At 43.8% G+C, this 15,706-nt stretch overlaps 1 long non-coding RNA gene across 1 annotated transcript in view; it reads right to left on the minus strand.

The window, feature by feature from the left end:
• The window catches only part of LOC148684276 (uncharacterized), a 54,155-nt gene that overhangs the window by 19,998 nt on the left and 18,451 nt on the right, over positions 1-15,706 (minus strand). The window contains exon 2 of the long non-coding RNA XR_015946267.1: positions 8,355-8,445. This is a non-coding gene — a long non-coding RNA (uncharacterized LOC148684276). The remainder of the gene's footprint in view (positions 1-8,354; positions 8,446-15,706) is intronic.

The following is a 15,706-nucleotide window of genomic DNA, read 5'->3' on the forward strand; positions in this document are numbered from 1 at the left end:
CTTGTTGCAATGTCTGAAGCGTGCTGTTGGCCTGCCTTAAACCTTTGTTCTCATCCGAGAATTCTGCCACCTTGGTCCAGCTCACCAATGGTTCTGATCAAATTAATGCTCTACCTTACACATGAAGGGAACAATCCTATGCACTCTTAACTCAGTGGGACTTACTTTTGAGGAAGCACCCACAGGACTATGCTGGATCATATTTATTTTGGAATAGGCTTTCAAGGACATCTCTGTTGGCAGGTATATTATACACACGGCCGGGGGGGGGGCATGTGGGCAAAGGAAATGTATTGCAAACAGTGGTGCTGCAATTTCACACTGGACTAAAATTTAGACTTTTAGAAGACATTGGAAGGCAGCCCTGTTTAGGGAAGCTTTAAATGTTTAATAGACGATTGTATTTTAATATTCTGTTTGAAGCCGCCCAGAGTGGCTGGAGAAACCCAGCCAGATGGGCGGGGTATAAATTTATTATTATTATTATTATTATTATTATTATTATTATTATTATTATTATTATCTCGACAAATTTGTTTCCAGTCAAGACTAGGACACTACATGAGCACTTTCACCTTAGGCCAGTGGTTCCCAACAGGTGGTCCGCGGACCCCCAGGGGTCCGTGAGCTATGCCAGAGGGGTCCGCAAGATGCTATTAGAATAAAAAATATATTAAATATATTTCGTATGATAACAGATTTTTTGTTTTGGCCGCTTCCTGCATGAGCAGAGTGTAGCGCAAAACTAGAATTAGATAGAGGCAGTAGTTCTGCTGTATGCGCTTTACAAACACTACTGTTTTGCAAAGAGGCAGCGCGCGCATTCTACTAACGCTCACCTCCCCAAGATGCTTTGCGCACGTCGGCTTCATTTGTGCGCTACTGCGCAGGTACCCTGTCTTCTCCATTCCCCTCCCTCCTCCCTGGCGTGCGCTGCCTCTTTGCAAAACAGTAGTGTTTGTAAACAAAGCGTTGTTTTTCGCGGAAGCTACAGTTCGCGTAGTTAAAAATGGACCGTTGGTTAAAAAGTGGTTCATCTCATTAAGAACTGAAAATTAAAACTAACTATACTGATGGAGTACTCTGTTGTAACTGTAAAAAACGTATAAATATAAAATATAAAAAGACTCTTAATTTGGCTCTCACTTTTTAATTTTAGGATTAGGAATTAATGGGGGTCCTTGTCACAATAGCGGCTCGATGAGGGGTCCTCGAGAAAATTTTGTTGGGAACCCCTGCCTTAGGTGCTAAATTAGCCTTGCAAGAAAAACTTATGTCACACATTGGGCTCTGACAGACTTGCTGATTTCCTGTGCATTTCATGGCCCCACTGTTCAATCCACAAAAGCTTATGCCACAATATAAAAAACAGTGTTGCGGGGCTTTTATTTATTTATTTGCTACCAACAGCTTAACACAGCTATCCCTCTGAAATTCATTATGATCATAGTACTTTTCTCTTTTGACCTCTTAACTGGATCTTTAATTTCGCCCTTCATATTCTGCTTTTAGTTTTGGTTTTCGTTTTTGAGGCGTTCAACAGTTTGGCTCCTTCTGACCATTCTCCTTTGATTTGCTGTCCGTTATCTCTTCCTTTTCCCTACGTCTGGAATGGTCTTCCTGGACACATTTGTCACTCTTCCTCTCTTAAGAAGCGTAGAAAAAAAAAGTGCATCTTTTTGCTTCCCTTTTCCACCTAAATCTTCTCCCTCTTCGTCCACTCTTCAGAGATTTCTTATAGTTTAACATATAACTCAATAATATATCTTGCAACTTACTATTGTGCTTCCATTTCAAATTTAAATTTGGAACTATAAAATTATTTGCATGCATATCCCTGTGCTCTGTTCCTTCCCTCCCACCTGTCCTATCCCTACATCCCTGTTCCATCTCTTTTTGCAAGCTACTGTAGACAGGAATGTGCATATTGCATCATTTGTCAAAAGCACCAAACACTCCTGTAGGTACTATGAAAAAGTACTAAACGATTAAAAGGGTTGTGTAAAAGTGTCCATTGTCCTCAAGAAGAAATGGAGAACACCTTCAGCACACCTTGCAAGATACTCCAAATAGGAAAACCGGTCTTCATTTTCAGTTGAGATGCAAAACAGCAAGCATTATAATGATCCACTTCTTTACCAATTGTACTTATCTGCCCATTCTGTTACGCCCAGAATCAGCGATGAAAACCCCATGCAGCCCTAAAATTAACTGCATTTTTGGTCAGTCCAAAGGAAGAAAACAGCTTTATGCTTTATCTTTCAAGAAAGCAATGTGTTAACAAAGAAGTGTGGGGGGGGAGTTATGATAAGCTCTTGCTTTGTCCTTAATGCTCCCCCTTAAATCAATTTTCAGCTTCTTCTGAATTTGCTGCCTGTTTTGCAGCTGTTCTCTGCTGCTGGATTTGCCTGCATGTCACTGAGGAATCCAAGGAAACGTTTAAGCTCTTCTGCAGCAAAAGGAAGGAGTTGCTGCCAAAAAAGGGGGAACTTGCTGATGGAGGTCACTGCCAGCTGCTCAGCCAGGACTTCAGCATTCTTAACTTATACTAAAGGATATTTACTCTGTGAGGTCACCCATTCTTCTGCATTTATTCTGAAAATAGTGTAACAACCTTAGAAGGTACTTCCTCACACCAGCAAGGGAATGCTTCTTGCTTGCCTCTATGCATGTATACCTAACTGGATTAAGACAGATGCTGCATGCACAACTGCCAGGTCCAATCCAGCCATGGGGACTGTGTATGCCTGCGGTCCCCAATGTGGTGCTCATGGACACCTTGGCATCCAAAGCCCCCGTCCCCATTTTTAATGTGTTGAAAGGCAGAGTTTGCCCGGGTGGGGGGGGGTTGCCCTTTTTTTATATAAGTGGGTGGGGTTGCCTCCTAGTCTTATCTTTGCACTTAGTTGTTGGGTGTGTGCATGTGTTTTGCCTGTTGGGGGGTGGGTGTCTAAGCATTGCCAGTTTTACTTGTGTGAAATGCCCTCAACGTTTTTTTTTCCCTATAGGCTTTTGAATGCGCCCATGGGCTCTTAAAAGTTGAGGAGCCAGGGTTGGCACTGCTAAACAGGAGGGTGAAGTGACCAGCTTTAGAAAGCACCATGAAGGGGAGATTAATGAAGGCAGGAATTAAGTGTCTGAATGGTGCAGCAAGACTTTATTATCATAGCAGGGCGGCACCATTTGGGCTCCGACTCATGCAGAAAAATCCATCTCCATTAAGATCAATTAGGCATTTTCCCAATACCTTCAGTGAGAAGCAGACTGAATCCTAAATCTTTTTAAAAATACACACAAACTAAGTCCTGATATTGGAGCAGAAATGTTTGTTTTCTTCTGGACTTGATTCAACTTTGCTAGGAACAGCATTCGTTCTTCTCAGATGCCTCCCTCTCCATTTGTGTTGGAAAACGTCACTTGTTGAAAAGAAATTTGTAAAGTGAGATGGTTTGTGGTCTTCCTTTGCACAAAGGTAAATGTTCTGAGCCAATGTCCTGACTGTTTGCTTTCATCAGCACGCAGAAAGACAGGGCCTCAGGTAGGGGGCTGCTTACACATTACCCCCCCCCCCCAAAAAAACCCATTCCCCACCACCACCACACAAAAGGACATGAATTTCCATAATATTTGCACATTGCAGGGAAAGTCAACATTATGAGCTCCAGACGTTGGACTACAAGTCCCATCAGCTCCACCCAGCATATCCTCCATGAATTTGTCTATTTGTCTTCTAAAGCTGTCCTCCTCCTCCTCCTCCTCCTCCTCCTCCTCCTCCTCCTCCTCCTCCTTCTGCGATCACTCGTAGCCGAGTAAGATTGTCTTCCATAAACACAGTTTTAACACTGGGTCTGTAAGTGACTGTGGAGGCCAATTCTGGATCCACACATCCTTCCGCAGTGGGGACATTGGTTTCCAGGCAGGAGTTGATCACGGTGTGGATTTGACAAGGTGCCTTTCTCTTAGCACATTTCTCCCTTGCGTCCTGAGATCGAGTTTCTTCAAAACCCATGACACCTTTGGTAAAGGCTGTTCTCCAACTGGAGCGCTCGCAGACCAGTGTTTCCCAGATGTCAGTGTTTATATTACATTTTTAAAGATTTGCCTTGAGACAGTCTTTAAACCTCTTTTGTTGACCACCAACATTACACTTTCCATTTTTAGGTTCGGAATAGAGTCCACATTGGTGGCCACCAATGTCTCTTGTAGCAGAGAATTCTGGGTGATATACTTTCCTTTGTCTGACCTGAATATTCCAACATTCACCTTCATAGGAAGAGGGCCCTGAGTTCTAGTGTTATGAGAGATGAAGAAACCCATCTGCACACCATGCATGATTTCATACTAGATGCTGAACTAGAAAGGCCTTTGATCTAATCTAGCAATATTCTTACATTCCCATATAGGCCTGGTCTACACACACAGTGGAATGAAGGGGCAGAATCCTGGAATTGTAATATGGACCATGCAGATTACAGGTTGGGAATGCAATTTTCAACACTTACACCCCCAACACACACAAAAACTAGCGTTGTTATGAGCAATCCCGTACTTATGAACAGGATCAGGGTGTGCTCACCCCAACCCTGCAAGTCACCATGGCTCCAACCTCCTCCTTCCCCAAGGCATCCCAGAGGTTTGCCACGTGCCAGAAGGAAGGCAGAGGAGGAGGTGGTGGTAACTCAAGTGTTCCACTGTAGCATATGATCGTTTTTCCTGCTGAACACTCAACTGGACTAACAAATCCTAGTATCTCAGGTGGGAAAATGATGCTCTGCGTGATTCTCATGGAAGGACCCCAAGGGCCAGCTTAGCAGAAATTGCACATAGTGCATAATTTGTCATGTTCAGGTTGCTGGGTGTACTAGTCCCACTCTAGCCCCCAGCAGGCTGGGGAATGCTGCTTGGCGCAAGGGAAAGAAGTAGCAGGGACTTTGCAAATAGTCACTTGGAACATTTGCAAAATGCTCAGGTTTTTCCTTCCCTCGGGGAGAGGTTGCTGTAAACCAGCATCCCATGCCACTTCAACTATACTGGGAAAGTCAAGCACAGTGCAAGGATGACTGAGTGAAGAGAGGAATTAATAAATCACCCAGTGAGATTTCTGTCTGCAAAACGGTTGCCATTCCTGCCCTCCTTCAGCAAGAGCATTCATGCCTGTCCTGCTAGTCTCAAGATCTCACAGCCAGCATCAAATTAATACATTGCACTTCAAAATATTTACAGTACAATGTCCTTAGAACGAGCTCAGGGGAGCATTAGCATTGGGATCACGGTGAACTTGGGAAAATAAGCCAGGTCACAAAGCATTTATTATACAAAGTTTCCCATTACATGATCTGACTGACTGCTAGGAGGGTTAGGATGTTTCTTGAGTGACTAAAAATATTTGGCAGAAATCTCTGAAACAGGGAGAGGGAACTCGTGGCCCTCCAGATGTTGCTGCACTTCAACAGCCATTGTCCCTGCCCATTGACAAAGCTCACTGGGGCTGATGGGAGTTGGAGTGCAACAATAGCAACTGCAAAACCTAGGAACTGTAATAATAATAATAATAATAATAATAATAATAATAATAATAATAATAGAATTTGGAAGGGAGAATGGAGGAACAGAAGTGAGGTCACCAGTGAGAGGACAAATTCTGGTCTTCATCCCCTCCCTTTCCTTTCTTCCAGAGCTTAAAGCCTACCTAAGACCATGGCCCTCCCTCCAGCAAATGGCAGCTGATTTGGGGGAAGAGCTAAGGAAGTAAAAGAAAAAAGTGACCAGGTCTCACATACTGGGGCACACACAGAAGGTAGAACAACTCATGTCCAGCCCTCTTCAGCAGTTCAATCAGCAGGACACATTTTGGGGTCCCAGTAGTGACTGGGCGCCCAGATTTTTACAGCCCTGCTAATAATTGCAACGGTAAAAATACAACTATCAATTAAATGCATGGACTGGGGATAAAGCTTCAGTAAACATCTATAGCCATCTCTTTCATCCTTAAAACAGCCTTGTATGCTGAGAGATAAAGCTCTGAGCAGAAATCCTAACAGGGGTTCCTGAAGCAGTTTATGTCTGTAATGCAGATCACAGAATCATAGATGCTGCCTCTTAAATTCATGTTTTATATTGCAGGCGCGTTTGCCCTGTACATAGGGGTGGTTGCAGCTGTGAGCATCATATTGTGTGAATATGGTATGTTTTGGTAAACACACAGGGACATGAGGGGCACATGTGTTGGGGAGTTCAGTTTGGCTACAGTTCTCTGCTGTGCGCCCACTGCATGTTTACAAGAACACATCCCTGTTTCAAACTTCCCAGCATTTAATTTCTGCCACTAAATGCTATAGATGTCAGATACCTTCTAGAGAGTGAGCTAGCTATCACTAAGAATAGCTTCCCAAGTCAAAGAATCTGAATGCTGTTATATGAAACGAGATGAAATTGAGCAACGTTTTTTAAAAACGAAACAACAGTGCATTTAATAGTGAGGAAAAGATGTGTTCCATTGGGGCGGGGCGGGGGGAGAAGGGGACGTTTCCAGGAAGCCCTTGGGTGCACCTACTGGAAGCCTAGACCATCAGCAGCTGGATGGGTGGGTTTTATCTAATAAGAGTTTTGAAGCACATATGTAGAAATGCTTTATACTGCAGCATTTAAATAAGAAGTACACCATGCCTAAAGGAATAAGCTTTAAAAGTGATGGGTCCTTTGTATTCACATATAATGCCTTGATGCAGTGCTCTACATTTCCTTCACGAATGATCATAATTTCTTCGGTCGGTATGCTGCTAGAGTATTAGTGCACGCAAGTCAGTTCCTTGCCTGATTTTTGCTATGGTTTGTAGCTTGAGGCTTGAATTACATAACATTTCCTTCCCCCTCCTTCCTTTCTTCAGCAAAGCTTGCTTTTTTACAATGAGTTCTGTGTGTTCCTGTTTTTTGCTTTCATATAGCATTCTATCACATGCAGATCAATGCCCTAAAAAGACACTCTACCGATAGCTATTTGGATGCTGATAAACTATGTGGTGTGATTTTGAATATTCTCTGATGCTCTTTGTGACAATTAATTTGCTGTATATTTCTAGTTACACAGAGAAGGAATTTACCACGGTAAGTGCCAACATTTGCTTCTCTCTGTGTGTAAGCACATACAGATTTCTGGAGTGTCGTTCGGACTGGTAGGAACAGCTCTAACCTGGGAGGCTGCCCTCCTCAGTACATCCCTGTTGCTGTTGTCCGTCTCCTTTGGAGAAGAACCAAAATGCAGGAGCAGAGCTCCTGATATATATGCAGGCAGTTCAATATCCAGCCTCTTTGGGTAGGACTGGGGATGTCCCGTCTGAAACTCTTCATGTCCCCCCTCAAAATGCATGCAGAAATTCCTAAGTTCAATCGCTAGTATCTCCAGGTAGGGATGGGAGAGCCCCCTGTCTGAAATGCTGAAGAGAGACTCGGTGTAAGGCACCTTCCTATGTCCTGCCTTCCATTCTTCGGAAGCTCCTCTGTTTCTAGCCATTTCACTGGTTCTGCAACATACTGGACTCCGACTCCCATCAGCCCCAGCCAACTTGGCCAATGGTCAGGAAAGATGGGAGCTGGGGCAGCAACGTTTGGGAGACACCACACTGGCAACCGCTGGGTTATGTAGTCCTCATGCCAGATATTCATATCAAAGGCAGAAATTGCGATCATTCTTATGGAGGTATTTTAAAACACCCCTGCCACCATTCTCTAAATTGTACTCTATTCTGTTTTATTTCCTTCTTGTTGTGTTTTATTGAAATGTACACTGTTGCTCATAAGGCATGATGGCACCAGCTACAGCATTTGATCCCTCGCATTGGCATTCTCTTCCTTTTGCAATTTAGGGCACAAGCCTATTGTCTCAGAGGCTGTAGGAGATCATGGACCTTCCTCTGCACATGCAGAAAAAGTCTGGCCTCAAATAGGGAAAACTGCCCTTGGAAGTCCTCTCCCAGCCTTCACGGGGGGTGGGGGGGTGGAACACATCTGGGTTACCCCTGCCAATGAAAAAAGTGGGTGCCATGCCAGGGTGGTACAGATCAGTTTCCTGACACAACCACACATTTGGGGGCAGGGGTAGTACTAGCGCTGGCATGTTGATTTTCCATTGGGGCTCTGGAATTTTGCAGATTCTCCATCCTGTTGTGACCAAAGGGGAAGGGGAATATTATGTCCAAATGGGGGAGAAACTGCTCCCTCCAGTTTTGAGTCTAGCAGGGCTTTGGATTTAGTAGTTCATCTGCCCCAGCAGCTTCCCTGATCCGGTAAAAATGCCCTGCCCATTTTTATTTGAATAGATCTAACAGCAGATCTTTAATCTTTAATAAGCCTTTTACCTGTCACTCAATGAAATCTGAAATGGCGCCCAGGATCACTCTCCAGTGAATCTGCCTGCAAATACGATGCACGAGTTCTTCCCGTATTAACCTGGAAGCACAAGCAAGAGATGTGTGACTCATTTGTGCCTTTACTGCTCAGGATTTTCCAGTAAGCTGCAAAACAGCCCGTCTTAGAGTAAGGACACCGATAAGAAGTATTTATTAAATTCATTTTAAGCATTTACATGCCGCTCTTCAGTTTACAGAACTCTCAGCATAAGAGCTTGGCATGAAAGCAATAAAAACACTGTCAACTATAAGAGAAACCAGTTGAATAACAGAAACATAGCAGAGAAATAAATTCCATAGAATCAGAAAAAGCAGCATTTTAAGTATGCGTCAGGGTGCGTCATGGAAAGCCCAGTCAAATAAAAAGGTCTTCTCAGCCTGGTGCTGAGAAGACATCAGGTTTGGCATCAGCCGCACCTCCCCTGGGGAAGGCATTCCACACACACTGTGCCTCTCCCTCTAGTCATTGCCCATCTGACTTCAGAAAGCGGAACAACTTGAAGGAATGTATCTGGTGATATCATCAGGTTTGGGCAGGCAGACATGGGATATAGAAGACCTTGGGAGTCCTAAGCTTTCAAGAGCCTAAAAAGGCAATATACTCTGCACCCTTTAGCTCATTTCCACATTTGATCACTGCTCCCTATGTGCAGTGTGCATGTGCTGCTTTCCTAGTTAATGACCCTTCGCTCGCACTTTCCACCATGTTTCTCTTTTGCCTTCCCATTACCTTGTCCCTGCAAACCCTTCTTTGGACATGTTGAATCTGCCTTCCTGAGGAGCATAAAAGATCATGGACGCTGTAGAAAAACATTGTATGTTGTGGCTTTCTTTCAGACAGTGGAGTCCTCTAGCGGATTCTCTCCTCAGTTTATCAATGGATACCTTAATCTGAACACGGCACCAGGTGGCAATTTGTGGATATTGATGACTTCTGCCATATGTACTGTAAACACAATATCCAACCATAGTGTCTCACTTTTTCATATAGGGGAAAAGATTCTGGAAGCCAAATATGGAAGAGCTGTACAATCCTTAGCCTTTCCCTCCACATTATTCTACATAATCTAAGGACAAATAGCTACATAGGTGAGATGCAGAAGAAGAAGAAGTAATGGTGACCTAGCTCATCAGTGTTTTAATACAGGCTGCAACATTCAGAGCAGATCCCCCGATTGCTTGCACCCATGGAAAAGCAGGCATGTCAGGGGGTTCATTTCAATAAAGAAACGTTTGCAGGTTTGACCTGGCTGGTTTTTACAAAATTGACTGTGTGAAGGGAATTGTGCTTCCTTAGCAAAAAAAATTCTGGCCCTCCCTCTGCAAAATTCCAGTGTTTCTAGATTCATGCTGTCATTTCAGGGGACACACAAATAGATGCAAAAAGAATCTGCATGACCTCTCATTAAAAGCAAAAATGTCAAACTACCTTTTTATTTTAAACAAACCACAGGTTTCCATTACTGCCTGAACTACCGTCCATGGTATTATGAACTCAAATCTCATTTAAAACTGGAATTGTTTTGCACTGATGTTTATATGCCTCTCCCCCTTGTCAACGGGGGTGGGGGGACTGAATATACTTGGTTTTGGTAGACAAGTTGAATCACAATTAGCATGGTGAATAGAAGACATGAGATTCCTTTCAAAAATACACAAACATATAGCTTATCCCCCGCTGATTGCTTTAAATCAGGCATCCCCAAACTTCATCCCTCCAGATGTTTTGGACTACAATTCCCATCTTCCCCAACCACTAGTCCTGTTAGCTAGGGATCATGGGAGTTGTAGGCCAAAACATCTGGAGGGCCACAGTTTGGGGATGCCTGCTTTAATTTTTTAGCAATGTGCAGGGGCCTAGTTGAGATCTGCAGCGGTCTTGAGTGTGTGTTTATCTATCTACTTTCTCTGTATCTCATACCTGCACACCATATGATTTAGTTGAGATTCCTGGATTACAGGTTCCTTTCCACCTCTATGATTCTATGATTCTATATGAACCTGTTGCCTAAAACCTACCCAGGTTTCAAATTTATCATATCAACCTCTAGTCTCTGGTTTTTTTTTATAAAAAAACCTCTAGACTCATTCGGTAACCATCAAAATTAAGCCCCTTTTTAAAACTGCATCAGGATTGTAGAATTCCCTTCCAGGGAAAACCTACCAAGCCTCCTCATGGTCTGTTTTTAAGGGTGTTTTGAAAATGTTTTTTTTCTTCCCCAGAAGCCTTTTAAGAATCGATTTCTGTGTCTGTTGTCTTTAAAGCTGAACTATTTTATTGCTTTTTTACTTCTTCTATTTTATTATTGACAGTGTTAGGTTTCTTGTGGCAATTGCCGTATTTTTCCATGCATAAGACTAGGCTTTTCCCCTAAAAAATAATGTCCAAAATTTGGGGGCGTCTTATACACGGATAGATCTGCCCCCATTTTCTTAAATTGGGGTCTCCAAAATAGGGGGCGTCTTATACATGGGGGTGTCTTATGAACAGAAAAATATGGCACTTATAAGCAGCCTGGTGATTTTTTATTTTTGTAAAAAGCAGGGTAAAAATGAGAAAATACATTATTTTAGTTTTTTTAAAAAATCATAACCATCTTTTGAAATCCCCCACCCCTCATGCTTTGCTACATAGCATAAGGGGTTGCTGTTTGAGAACCAAAGGCCAAACTCATCTATGGCCAAGTCTGTTTGGTTGTTGCACATGACAGCAGGTAGTACTGTACTCACATTTTCAGAAATGACGAGATTCAGCTGTCTCTTCAAAGTGTATCTTTCAAATACACATTGCAACAAATGCTTTGACGTGAATTAAGGTGACATTTGACATCCATCTTTCAATGTCTGGTGTAGCAATTAAATGTTACTTCTATTTAGAAAGCTTACTTTGGCAGCTAATATTCATTATTGGTATAAATAAATATGAAAGTCATGCATGAAGAACCACTTTGCAAAGATCTTCAGAAATGAAGTTGGGTGGCTAAAAAGGAAGTAGAACGACACAAGGACAAGTGTAAGCACTAACAATCTGAGTCAACATTAACAAGAAAAATCTCTTCCCGTTCAGGGGGAGGAGATGTTGTGGGCACTCGAGGGCTCCACGGAAGGGGGAATGGCTAGCATTCCCCCTTGCCCATTGGCTGCCTCCCCGCCGCGACGCGCCGTGGGCGCAACCAATCAAGATCCCCTACGTAGGCGTGGCCTGCGCATTTAAGGAGGCCCGCGGCGGGGAATCAGCCTCTTTTCTTCGACCCGGCTCCTGCTTTTCCCACCCACCCACCCTCTTTTCAGGCAGGTTTGCTCTTGACGTTGCTGCGCACATTTACTGGCCACCATCTGGGGCCTGGTAGGATTTTTTCCCACTTGGCAAATTGGCTCTGGCTTTGTGGTTTTTGCCTGCCGCGTATGCAATTCGTCACAACTCGGGGTTTGGCGGTAGGCATTGGATTCTCTGGAAGGTACAGGTGCGGGGGGGGAGGTTGCTGCCATCACCTCCCCCCAAAGGCGGAAGGGTACTCCCTTAAGGAGTCCGGGGCGTTGCCAAGTCCGAAGCCGTGGAAGGTGAGGGCCAGCGGGCACGCCCTTATTGGTGGCCTCAGGATGGGTCCTAGTTGATGTGCATCGCAGGACTCATCCAAAAAGGGGTTAACCCTTCACAGACTGCCAGCAGAACGGGCTGGAGTCAGATATAGTCGGTTAGATCCAATGCCTATGCCAATACCTCTCTTCATCCGTAATCAATAAAGTTGTGGCCTTTTATGCCCATTAACCTTATACCAAGTGTCTTGTGTCTTTATTCTCTCGGGGAGGACTCGGGTATTGCCACACAAAGGCTCCCTGAAGGGAAAAGGTCCCTTTCTCATGACTTCTCTGTTTATTGATTCAGATGAAAGGAGATAGATTCCACATTGTGTTTGTTTATTAATTAGAATGGTGTTCAGGGATTTGCAATTTAAGCATTCGCATGTTAAAAACCAGGAGAAGCAAACCTATTGTTACTGCCTCTTGTTTAGTCTACCTTTAATGCCTTGGAAATTTACTATCAAAGGTTGGAGAGCAGGAGGAGAAATCTCTCTGTCTGTCTGTCTGTCTGTCTGTCTGTCTGTCTGTCTGTCTCTCACTCTGTCCGCCCCCAATCTCCTTTGTTCACTTACATGGCAATAGTTTAAAGTAGGTGTCTCTTCTACTTAGTGCTAATCAGCTATACAAATATTTTACAGCGTTCACTGGCTGGTTATATATTTGGAAAGCTTAGGTGCCTATTGTATTTTGGAAAGTCACCGCAAACCTGCTTATTATATTCTTACATAAGGCTGAAACGAAAACTCGGCACAGCTTTTCACAATCCTTTTCATAAGTGTCAAAAACCATCTCCCTTTTCAACATTTCTGGCCGAGCTGCTTGGACATTTCGCAATAGGCTGTTCCTATTTTCACTTTTCATAGGCAACAGTCACACGGTTATATCGTCTCTTGCACTGTGTGAGCCCGGATTGGTGGAATCACCCAGGTGATTAGGGCCCCACCTGCACAATACAGTATCACACCACTTAAAATGGTCATGGTTTTCCCCCAAAGAATCCTGGGAACCGCAGTTTGTTAAAGGTGCTGAGGAGTTTGTTAAAGGTTGTTAGGAGACCTGTAAACTTAGAGAGTCCTGCAAGATCACGACAAAGGCCTATCGTTGTCCAGCATCCTGTTTTCCCCGGTGTACTTGTGGGTAGCCCATAAATAGGGCCCAAGTAAGCGGCACTCTCCCCTCTTGTGATTCCCAGCAACGGATATCTGAAGGCTTACTGCCTCCAGCAATGGATGGAGAAAAGAGCCATTGTGGCCAGCAGCCACCGATAGCCACCAACCTGGATGGCTTTAAAAAGAGGATTAGCCAAATTCATGGAGGGCAAGACTATCACTGCCACTTCTGGGACGGAATTTCATAGTTTAACTATGCGCTGTGTAAAGAATTATTTTCTTGTTCCTGCCCTTAATCTCCCACTCTCTACATCCCTCCATTGGGAAAACTGTCAATTTATCCCTACTCTCTGCCTCCAGTTTCCTAGACATTTACTGATTCACAAAAGCACCCGTGCCTTCTAAATTTATTCAGGAGTCCTTGGTGAGGGGCTTTTATCAAAAAGCCTTTTTGAAAACAAAAGAACAAATTTTACTAGTAAAGTAAAAATGGCTTGAATCGGGTTTTATGTACCAGTAAGAAAGAAGTCGGCCAAGTCAAAAGGAACTGATCAAAATTCTGTGAGCCCAAATTGGTTAGTTCACCCCAGTCCCTCCACCACACTAGGATTTTGGAATGGGGGAATTTTATTGGTATACCACCCATTCATTTGTTATAATAAAATCCATGTAGTTGAGTTTCCTTGCCTTGAACTGTTTCTCCATTTGAGTATAGCAATACCACATACTGGTTTACCCTTTGTGCGTGTTTAAAAGGAGAGAGCAGATGTACTTGAGCCCCAAACCATAGATCACTGAAACTAATGGGAATAATAATTGGTTTCAGTTGGCTTTAGATCAGGGCCTTGGCTCTTCAGCCAGGCATTGTGCTCGCTCATCTAAAAGTTAGCTCCAAAAGAAACATATTTCAGTTTATGTATTAGCATTTTATTAAGGCAGACAGGTGGATGAGTAACTACTGCCAACATTTTCCCCACAGAAAATAAAGCTTTAATGAATTGTTCTGTTGCAGGCCATAGCACAAAGACAAATTGTTCCAAGACATGTTGGGGATCTAGAAGAGCAAGTCAGAATTAGACACTTGGGATAGTTTAAACAAGAAAAAGAAGAGGGATCTAGGGCAGAATCCAGGATGTTAGTCACAACTCCATTCCTTTCACTGCATTGTACTGTAGCTTTGAATCAGTAAAAACCCATGCTAGAGTAATGTCATGGCCTGAAATGCTGCAAATATTAAATGGATATGTCCTTTTATATTTTAATAGGGTTTAGGGCTACTTGCCCATTACTTTAGAAGACTGTTCAGGGTCGGAAGATCCATGCAACATTAAGACATATTTGCATCTATATAAAGCATTGCTTCTGGATTCTGGAGTTTTGCCCTACATGCTTCTTCTCTCAGAGATTAGATGCATTATTTTACTTTGATAGTCTTTTCCCACAGAATTTTAGAGATGCACACAACTCCCAACAGTTGACCTTCAAAAGTAATGTGAAAAGCAGTGCTTAGATAAAATTGACCGCAGAGCACAGCAGAATGGGTTAAAGGAGAAGGGCGGGAAGCCGCATAACCTCTAATGAAACTCTTTTTCCTGTGTGCTGAGATAATCGACTCTCCTCCATTTGGCCCCACCATGAGCTGAGACAAACAGGAAGCAGCAACAGAGAGAATCTTCAAGTTCCCTGCCTTTGGAATGCCCTCCCTAAGGAGGTTCGATTAGCACCTACATTGCTCTCTTCCTTGCACCAATAGAAGCTGTTTTTAATTAACCCTCTTAGTTTCCATTGAAATCAATGATACTTAAGTGATGTCTCATTTATCCCACTGATTAAATGGGACCTCTGTGCAACTTACAGCAGAATCCCAGCCATGTCTACTCCTCCTCCTCCTCCTAAATGTTATTTACAGTGGTACCTCGACTTACGAAGACGATCCGTTCCGCGGCACTCTTCGTAAGTCGAAGTCTTCGGTTGTCAAAGCGCCTGTTTTGCGCAGGCGCCGACCGCGTGCGACGAAAAGACTTCCGGGTTTGTTGACTTCGGAAGTTGAGTTGTTCGGATGTTGAGGTACCACTGTATACCCTGTATACCTGCCCAAAACCGGGCTCAGAGCGGCTAACATCAAATATATAACATACTAGCTGGCCCTGCACGCGTTGTCGTGCGTTAGTCTGTCAAATGGAGGGTAATAGGCCCCCTTCAGATCCCCCTGAGCCTCAGAGTCCCCCTGTTTTACAGGATCTCGTGGCGGAGGTGGGGTTTGTGGGTGCGGCACATTGTTGTGGCTAATCCCTGTGACTGTCCCCACTGTGTCCCGATCCATGATCTATTCTGTTTGCCCCCCCCCTCCGTGACTGGCGTATCTCATGACATTTTGAAGGATGGTATTTTTGTGTGTCTTGTGGTTATTTGGGGGGATTTGGGGGGGGGGGTAGTGGTGCTAAATTTTAAAGTAAAAACCCCTTGCCATGCATTAGTCTGTCAAATGGAGGGTAATAGGCCCCCTTCAGATCCCCCTGAGCCTCAGAGTCCCCATTTTACAGGATCTCGTGGCGGAGGCGGGGTTTGTGGGTGTGGTGCATTGTTGTGACTAATCCCTGTGACTGCCCC

This window comes from Zootoca vivipara, chromosome 11, assembly GCF_965207765.1.
Source record: "Zootoca vivipara chromosome 11, rZooViv2.hap1.1, whole genome shotgun sequence".
Lineage (NCBI taxonomy): Eukaryota > Metazoa > Chordata > Lepidosauria > Squamata > Lacertidae > Zootoca > Zootoca vivipara.